Source organism: Dermacentor albipictus, chromosome 7 (genome assembly GCF_038994185.2).
Source record: "Dermacentor albipictus isolate Rhodes 1998 colony chromosome 7, USDA_Dalb.pri_finalv2, whole genome shotgun sequence".
NCBI classification, from domain to species: Eukaryota; Metazoa; Arthropoda; class Arachnida; order Ixodida; family Ixodidae; genus Dermacentor; species Dermacentor albipictus.
The window spans coordinates 72,967,854-72,978,168 of record NC_091827.1 but is presented as its reverse complement, the minus strand read 5'-3'; the positions used below and the strand labels follow the sequence as shown (position 1 = coordinate 72,978,168).

Sequence of the window (10,315 nt, the reverse complement as noted above, 5' to 3'; positions counted from 1 at the left end):
GACCTAGAGGGAAATGAAAGTGAACGAAAAAAACACTTGTACATCGGGGTTTTCCGAACACCAGAAACTCGCGACCGTTGACCGGTGCAACCATTGCAATACCAATTGTGCAAATGCATCTTATTTGTGGGCGCGTACGACGTCTGACAATGGGAGCAATAGCCAATGCCACAGTGGCACTAACTAAAAAGGAGCACGTTCAATCTTTTCATGCCTAACCATTCTTTGGCGACTTATTTCATCAAAATTTGTCCGGTACGTAGAATAAAATATAAGGCCTTGTATCTGCTGAACAAACGTGTAATTTGCGAAGTTAAGACATGTAATCATTATCACACTGTAAATATAAATGATCGCTAGCTTCATTATTGATAAGAAACAATACAAACAAAAATAAAAGAAAGCATTCATCACCAGGAATGTCCATGTACCCATATTTATCCATACTCACATATGGCTCCATAAAAATTCACGGCGAAGTCTATGATAGGGGTGGGCCAACAAGAAGTATCGGGTACCGTCAATTGAAATTTCGGGTTGGCACAACTTAATTTTTAGTGCGGACAAGCTAAAATTTAGGGGTGTTCCAAGTGAAATTTACGGGTGAACGAACTGAAATTCGAGATAGGCCAAATTAAATTTATGTTTGTGCCAACTAAAATTTGGAGGTGGGCCAACTGGAATTTCGGGATGGGCCAAAATAAAATGTAGGTCCAGGTCAACCTAAACTTTGGGGTTGGACAACTTGAAATTTTTTTTTTGGGGGGGGACGTTAATTTGGGAGTGGGTACATTTTAAGCTTGTGGGTAGGCAAACCTAAATTTGGCGGTTGGCCAACTGATATTGCCACTCTATCGGTGGCGCTAGACTGACGATGTACCGCGTATGGCGTTACGGAGAGAGTGCTCGTCGGGGCAGGCTGTGGCGGCTGCGGTATTTACTCCGTGTTCGCTATTTTATGCAATTCTGCAACTTCATCTAACTTCACTTTATTTTATTAAAGACCCCAGAAGGGGGTGTTACATAAAGCTGGGTAGTACAGAAAATTTACTAATGCCACAGGTTGTTAACAAGACAGGTACATGGATACATTTTGAATAAAACATGATGGACAGGTGATTGAAACAATGTCGTGGCCACGGCCATTTCACTCTGAAGCTGCGCGACAAAAACAATGATGCACAAACTGTTGTGGTGCCAGAACAAGGTCGGGTGACTTGAAGTGGATGGCCCGTGTGGGGGGAAGTGCGCGCGGTAGGTGCGATGTAAGGTGGATGGGTGAAAGATCTGGGATAAATTTTGTGGTAAAGTGATAGTGTGGCGATCCTACGGCGACACGAAAGAGTGGGTAGACCAAAGTCATTTTTAAGGAATTAATCGCTGATATCGTATGAATAAGAAGAATGAATGAAGCGAGCAGCACGATTTGGCACTGCTTCGATAGCGTTCATCAAATAAACTTGGTGAGGGCTCCATATTGGTGAGGCGTACTAAAGTTTGGGCCGAATTAACGATTGGTAAGCCAAAAGTCTTACGTGGTAGGGTGAGTGACGCAGATGACGTTTTAGAAATCCTAATGATCGGTTAGCCGATGAAATATGTGTGACATGGGGCGCTAGGAAAGATCAGGGGTTAGTCTTGCACCAAGTTCTTTATAGGATTCACTTGTTTGAACTTGTATGTTATGGATTTCATAGGGAAATCGGAGCGGATTTTCGCGACGGTGGAAGGAAACTAATTTACGTTTGCTAGGATTAGGCATCATTAGCCAGTGGTTACACCAGTCAAACACTTCACTAAGATGATTCTGTAGGGCTATTTGGTGACATGTGTTAGTTATTTTGTGGTAGATAACACAGTCGTCAGCGAACATGCGGATGTTATAAAACAAATTGTTAGGCAAGGCGTTGATATATATTAGAAATAAAAGCGGGCCGAGGACAGATCATAGTGGCACACCGGATGTTACAGGGTGCGAGTTAGAGTTGACGTTGCTAAGGGAAACAGACAGTGAGCGGTTAGTCAGAAATTGGCCGACCCAGTTGAGAACGTCGGGTGGCAGATTTAGTTGATAGAACTTCATTAGTAGACGCTTGTGTGACGCTTTATTAAAAGCCTTGGTGAAGGCAAGAGAAATAGTATCTGTTTGTAGGTGAATGTTGAGGTTCCCATGCAGGTCCTGAAGAAAAAGGGCTAGTTGGGATTCACATGAGATGCCTTTACGAAATCCATTTTGAGAGGGATTAAAAAAAACTGTGAGAATCAAGAAACTGCATGATCCGAGAATATATTATATGTTCCATGAGTTTGCAAGACAGACTGGTTAGTGATATGGAGCAGTAATTTGGCGGAGAGTCTCTGTTGCCTGCTTTGTGAACTGGAATGACCTTCCCACACTTCCAGTCGTAAGGGAGAATTCCTGAGGAGAGTGGCTGGAAAAACAGCAATAGTAAAAATTCAGCAGGTATGTGCTTAGTGTTTTTAAGAGCTTGGAATTTAATTATTCCGTACCAGTAGATGACCTCATTTTTTTTCATTTAAGGACAGGATACCAGCGGAACTAATGCTTATGGGTGGTATTTCAGGTAAAGTAACAGAAAACAGTTCTGTTTTAGTAGGGTTAGGTTCATCATAATGACAGATGAAAAGGCTACACAAAATATACTGGCACTTTCTGATAAACTTGCTTCTTGACAAGATCGATAAGTAACGATGACAAGAGGGGTGTCATGTGGGTTTAGAATTTGCCAGAAACGTTTGAGTTTGCCAGGCACGTTTAGGAACTTGGTTGTCTGTTTAGGAAAAATTCTTTTCTGGTGACAAGAAACCTTTTTAGCAATGAGACAGAACAATTGGCGACATTTTATAGAGGTCGAAATTTGGAAAGTTTCTTCATAAGTGGCGTTTGTAAGACACCATATATTTAAAAAACTACATGTGAGTGACCGAAATTTTTGTTTGACGCGATGGCTCTGTGAACCTAACGGAGCTATGATTCGGTTCAGCGTATTAGTAGTAGGCGCACAAAGTGCTTAATCTATTTATTTTTTTTGGAATCCCATTTGAAGGAGTCTTCACGCTCCAATTCTATACCCGCACTGATTAAGGTCAATTGCTGAAAATATAAAAAATTTATTATGAGGTTTAGAACACAACAGATGAATAATAATATAGACCGCCTGTACAAAAGAATACCTATGTCATTTGAAGGTGAAATCATAAGGCCTTCTTTAATTTGTTAGGTCCATGAAACATGACGTCATACAATTACAGCTGTCTTTCATAAGTCTAACTTAGTCCACCTTGCACTCACTTGTACCAACCAAATCCACATAATCGATTTATTTCTCCCTTATTTCACCATCATCCCCCTTGTTCAAATTTGTACTAATCATAATACACCTTGATACTCTGTTATTCCCCCTGATCCACTTTTCTTCACCTTAATTCACTTTACTCCACTTTATTGTACGTAACTCTGACTTCCACTATCTGTAATTCCCTGTTACTAGAGACGTACAAGATGCTGATGACCTCATTGGTGGTTATAATTGTTACCACTCTTTGTGGACAACGCCGATTTTCTTGCTCATTGTACGTATAGTGCTGTCGTATTAATAATAATTAGGATAGTACTTGTCGTCACAGTTACCGAGCCATCGAAGCACTTTCTTTGGTTGTTGTAGTTAAGGATGAGGACTGGCATTAATAACTCCGACATCCTCGTTTTGTCTCGTGGCATCTGAGAAACATGCTGATCGATGAGTGGCTTTAAATAAATGTGCTGCAGCTTTCATTTTGACGCTTATCACACGCTTCAATGATGACGATGAAGTGACGCCACAAAACTCACACAGAAGTGCGCGTAGGACGATGAACTGGCTTGATTTACTCGATAGCAGGAGAACCAAAGTTCATCTGAACACATCATTCCTGTTGTTATGTTTGAGATGGGCATGCAGATGAGAGAACACGTAGGCTGTAGGCACTGTTCACATGGGCTTTAATTCTGAAAGTTATACTGTCACACAGAACATTAGTGGAAATAGGTTATATAGACGGCCAGTGTGCGTGATACACCGGTACACTTTTGAAGAAGTTTACAGCAAAAAATCAGTACCCGCTACGTTGCTGCAGCGAATGCAGTGTCTCGCGTACAAACGCGCAAGTAACTCCTGACTCGGAACTACCGGGGTGGCAGCGTTAAAAACCAAGGAAATGCGAGGACAGATTAGATTATTGTTCTGCGGCAAGAAAAGCCCAAAAGGATGTATGTTTTTTCAGAGCTTATTGTATAGCTGCCCGTTTGTAGCATCGATTCACAAAGAAATAAGAATCCGCTACGTAATACGATAGGCAAAATAGTGTCGCGATGCAGAACGGGACGTGCAGACAAGAGACGATGATGAAGAAATGTTCTTGTTGCTGGGGTGGTTCGGCCATCATATTCTAGTGTCAGCTGGTGCCTTCAGCATTCGCCTTGGATAAACAACATTCGTGCTTGTTTCTGCCTCGCAACATTTTGGTGACGGTGCTGACACGAAGCTCCAAATCGGTCGCCGCGCGAGCCCTGACACAATGATTGGCCACCAGAGAGCCACAATGACCGAGCGCCCACCTCCGTTCCCACAGACTCAGTCCTCCGTCATGCTGTCCCAGACGCGATGTCCAGGGACCTTCAATTGCATGGATGGTACGGACGTTGAAGATTGTATTTCTTGCTATTAGCGTGGAAGCGAAAATATTCTGTGGGACCTGACGATGATGCCAGTGAATGTGATGTTTTACATCCGAGACACTGCAATCGCATGGTACAAGTCCCCGAGCACGATATAACGAGTTTTGACGTCTGCAAGCAGAAGCTTCTTGACCGCTTTGGAAAGCTTTTTGGTCATCAGCTAGCAGCGAAGAAGGAGCTATCGACCCATGCTCAAGCGCCAACAGAATCTTCCGTGGCATATTTTCAAGGTGTCCTCACGCTCTGACGTATAGCTGACAATGACATGAATGAGACCGACAAGATTGGTCACATCCTGAATGGCATAGGAGATGACGGATTCAACCTGCTTATGTTCAAAAACTGACTCGGTAGACGCGATCACCAGAGTGCCTACATTTTGGAACTCAGGAAGAGTCGCTGCATTACACAGCAGTTCAACAGGCTACCAAATCTGATATATAGCACACGTCACCGTGTGCAGAGCAGCCACGTGGACTTCCTCTTTCTGGGAAACAAAATTTTACACGGTTAATTCATCGTGAGCTCGAAGCCATGTATCCCGCCATTCCTCGTCTGCCTTGCCGCGACAGCACATCTTCTGTACAGCTTATACAGGCATCTTTAGGTGGGTCTATCTGCCCCATTCTTGATGCCATTGTCAGTCAGGACCGGCCCTGCCCAAGCACTGCTCTCCTGTTTTCAGCGGTTCCAACTCGCCTCGTAACCTGGCCCATTGGAGAACACCGGGTGATAGGCCAATTTCTTTGAATTGCTTGCGTGTTAACTATATGGCTCGTCATTGCCGCAGTTGTTGGTCATGGTCCCCTAGGTGGAGCTTCCCCTCTGACCGTCCAGATCAAGGTTCTTCCAGTTGCTCTGTGTGTCCATCTGCAAATGCCGAAAACATACCAGTGACCTTCTGAACCAGGCGGTCACCATCGCTCCTAAGTCGTTGGTCTTGTTCGCCACGCTCCGTTCTTGCCACAGAAAAACTAGTCGGTGAAGCTCCCTGAAGTGACGCTGTATTAATGACCCAGCCTGCAAATCCTCTGATCACAATGCCTATCCTTGGAAGTATGTTAGAAGTTGAGTTGGATGAAGTTCCAGTTCAGTCTCTCGTCTACACCGGTGCGCAGATGTCTGCAATGAGTGCCACTGGTCGCAAAACCCCCAGCAATGTCATCACACGTGCCGTACCGTGCACAGTAAGCATGACCGACGGCAGTACGCATGCCCTCAACCGGTGCGGTTTTCATGGCCGGTAATCGTAACTCGTGCTGTACGCATGCCCTCAACCGGTGCGGTTGAGGGCATGCGTACAGCACGAGTTACGATTGCCCGCCATGCAAACACCGTCTTATTTATTGTGGCAGAGCGCTCTCCGCATAACCTGATTTTGGGGCTGGACTTTTTTTACCCATTCTGCCCTAATAGACGGCACTACAGGTGCCGTCCAGCTGTACCTTTCTTCTCACAGCTACTTTGTTCCTGAAGCATATCATCCATTCAGGTGTTCTGCCAACGGTAGTCACCTCAAGCAGCCTGTACCTTCAACACTTGACCACATGCTCCTAATGGTGACTACATCGTTTCCCGCTTGTCCAGGTTATTCTACAGCATGGCGTCGCGCTCCCAAGTACCGTTGTCACCATTGTCGATAATTCTACTTGGCTTCCCGTTCAGAACTTTGGGTCTCTTGCACATGTTCTTCGTGGTAACATGACAGTAGACCGTCTTACATATGTGTAGGAGTATGAGATGTCTATTCGCGCCTATTATTTCTGCTTCTACATCGATGATCACGTGTTCTGGTTCGGCTTCATCTCCCGACCATCACGTCGATAAATTATCGCTACCAACGTCTCTAAAGCTCAAACTGAAGACCTTATGCGCATTTTCTTTAGTTGCCGCGATATTTTTTTTTCGATGACCACCCGCTGAGTCGCAGTCACTCATCGGATTCACACCGGCGACGCAAGTCCCGTTCAACCCCACCCCTGCCACGTTTCTGCAGCACAGCGCAGCATCTTTCAAAGCGAAGTCGCGAAGATGCCGAAGAAGAATATAATCGATACTTCCGCTAGCCCGTGGGCCTCACCAGTAGTCCCAGTCAAGAAAAAAATGACAACACCTGGAGATTTTCTGTTGCTTATCGCCATCTGAACAATATCACTTAGAAATAAGTCTATTCTTTGCGTTGTATCGATGATGCGCTTGACTGTCTACATGGGGCGAAATATTTTGCATCGATTGGCCTCCGCTTGGCCTACTGGCAGATCACTGTTGATAAGGAGGATCGTGTTCGTGAGAAGACAGCCTTGATTACGCTTGATGGACTTTTTATATTCAGAGTCATGCTTTGGAGCTTTTTGATGCCCCAGCGACGTTCGACAAAATGATGGAAACGCTTATCCGAGGCTTGAAGTGGACCGTCTGTCTGTGTTATCTCAACGAAGTAATCTTTTTTGCTCAAACCTATGAAACCCAAATTGAGCGTCTCGAGACTGTCCTTGTTGTGTTTCGCACTGCGAAACTTGATCTCAGCTTGTCGAAGTGTATCTTCAGTCATCGTGAAATAACCATTCTCGGGCACCTTGTAAACGCCACTGGAATAAAACCTGACCTGGTCAAAGTTAGAGCCGTAGAAGACTTCGCTGTGCCTTGCCCAGTTAAGAGGTACCGCAGTTTGAGAGGCTTATTCTTGTTCTTTTGTCACTTTATTTAGAATTTTGGCGATATGGCGCCCTTTCACCGAGCTTTTAAAGAACGACGTCGATTTCGCTAGGGAGCAGCAGCTGGCGGAAATCTTCACAGCGCTCATTATACTATTCAAGAGCTCCCCAACTGTAGCCCCCCCCCCCCCATTTTGACCATTCAGTACCCATTGAAATCTGTTCAGATGCTGGTGGTCACGAGATTGGCGCTCTTCTTGCCCAGATTCAGCGCGGTCTTGAGTGCGTTGTCGTTTACGGACGCAAGCAATCTTCTGTCTAAGGCCGTGTGCAACTAGCCTGTCATGGAGCGAGAGTGCCTAGCGCTAAATTTGGCGATAGCAAAATTTCGCCCATACCTAACTGGTCACCATTTTCGTGTAATTACCGACCCCAACTCACTCCGCTGGCTCTCCTCGTTGAGGGACCCTACAGGGCGTCTTGTGCATTCGGCATTGCGCTTGCGAGAGCACACTTTCTATGTATTGTACATACCCGGCCGTTTATATCAGGACGCCGACTGCTTTTCGCGCTACCCTATTGGCCCACCGCAAGCCACAGCCGTCGAATCGGACACCAGCGTTATATCCATCTCAGGCTTCCTCAACATTGGCGATGAACAGTGCCATGATCTATTTCGGCGAACACTCATGGATCGGTTAAGCTCGCCAACTCCTTCTCATTCGCTGCCTCTGTTCTCTGTTCAACGGCGTGTGTACCAATGCAACTGGCACCTTGATTATGCTGACCTACGGCTGGCCGTACTGGGCTACATTCAGCGCACCGTGCTTCAACGGCTACATGACGCACCCACCACTGGGTATCTCGGTGTTGCTCACAACTTTGACCGAGTCAGGCGCCGCTTCTTATGTTGCCTCTACAGCCCTCTGCGCCGGTATGTGACTGCTTGCGACATGTGCCAACGCTAGAAGCCCACTCCCACGTCTCCATCTGGGCTTTTAGAACCCATAAATATTTCTAAAGGGCCTTGTTTCGCGTTGGAGAGGACCTACCTGGCCCTTCACCTTCCTGAACTAAGGGCAACAAATGGGTTGTGGTTGCGACCGATTACGTTATGCACTTCGCTATTACGGGAGCTCTGCCTACAAGTTGTGTGACTGACGTAGCGGATTTACTCCAACACAAAGTTATCCTGCACCACGGTGCTCCAGGTTAGCTCCTCATGGATCACGCACGTTACACCTAATAAATTTCATTGATGATATCCCCCCTGTGTTCTATTGAGCATCAAATAGCAATTGCTTGCCCTCCACAGACTAACAGTCTCACAGACCGACTGAACAGAATGCTTACCAACATGCTAGCTATGTACGTATATCCAGACCACCAGGACTGGCATGTCGCTCTGTCATAAGTTACCTTCGCGTACAATTCGTCACGCCATAACGTTGCAGCTTACTGAGTGTTTTATTTACTGCTTGGACGTGTTCATGTTTTGCCCCTAGACACTGTACTTCAACAAGTCACCTAGTGGCACACTGATTATGCACGTGATGCGCTTTTAATGGCAGCACAGGCCCGCCAGATGACCCGCACTCGCCTCACTGATTCCCAAACTGCCCAGAAGGGCTGTTATGATACGCACCATGGGGACGTGCAGTGTTTACCTAGCTCACTCATGCTACTGCGGTCACCATCTCTTCATGTGGGCCTATATGAAAGAACTTCTGTCGGGACATTCAGGTCCCTACCAAATCCGGTCACAGCTTTCCCATGTCACGTACGAGATCGCTCCTGAAGAGCGGGCCCATCGTCCGTACACCCAAGAACCAATGTTGTTTATGTCTCCCGTTTAAAGCCCTACATGCGTGCCTTTGCCGGGCCATAATCGCTTGCGCCGCGTCGGCGCTCCAGCCCTGGCAGCGTAGTGTCGCGATGCGGAACAGAACGTGCAGACAAGAGACGATGACGAAGAGGGGTTTTTGCTTGGGCGCTTCCACCGCCATGTTGTAATGTCTGCTGGTGCCTTCCGCATTGTCCTCACATATACAACATTCGTGCTTGTATCCGCGTTACAATAGTATTACGGGTAGTGAACTTGACTGCTGTGCAAACGAACAGGAGGCTTGATGCCATGCTGTAATTTTTATTCAATATCAAAGCCGGTTGGCGGAGACGTTGCCTCAGGAAGTAGCATTGCATCTCCTTTTTGCTTGCCGGTCAGTTATCTGTAACGAAAAAAAGCGAACGTCTAAATACCTTCACAATCTCTAAATATTTCTGAATAGTATCGTTCTGGGAACGCTGAATACTACCAAACCTAATCAAGTGTTTTCCTTCTCCTATGGCACTGAGCATTTTGTAAGCAGTGAATGGGTTCAGGTTCTTATTCTCCATACTTATGATGGGAACATTAGTTAAGAACACATGTACACACGACATATCAACTTAAATTGTACCCACTGTTACGTGCTTTCCCTTTGACTTATACTAGTTACACTGTTTAGTGTTCTTCGAAAAAAGTAAATTCAGTAGTTCAAACACGGAGAGCGTGCCAGGCTGGCACTTAAGAAAAGCGAAAGTCACTTGGCTCGTATTGCATGTTCATCCGCTGTCACCGAACCTGAAATATGGAGACAATTACTACTATATATATATATATATATATATATATATATATAAGGGGTTTCTTCAAAGTTCAGCACGCAGGACCCGACGAGGAACTCAATAAGAAACTTCTCAACCGTAAATATTAAGAAAAAATGATCGATGACGCAATACACCGAGCGGCAGGACATGACCGGATGGACTTTTTTATAGGCAAAAACAAGCCCAGTGGCTGCCAGTCGGCTAATTTGATATTCACACATGCCGTGTCTAGCCCTAAGGTCTCAGGCATACTCCGCAAACATTACAACATTCT

The 10,315-nt window shown here is 45.7% G+C and overlaps 1 long non-coding RNA gene across 1 annotated transcript in view; it reads right to left on the bottom strand.

Annotated features, from left to right (window-relative positions):
- Positions 1-9,522: 9,522 nt before the first annotated feature.
- The window catches only part of LOC135916071 (uncharacterized), a 31,879-nt gene continuing 31,086 nt past the window's right edge, over positions 9,523-10,315 (bottom strand). The window contains exon 5 of the long non-coding RNA XR_010568835.1: positions 9,523-9,620. This is a non-coding gene — a long non-coding RNA (uncharacterized lncRNA). The remainder of the gene's footprint in view (positions 9,621-10,315) is intronic.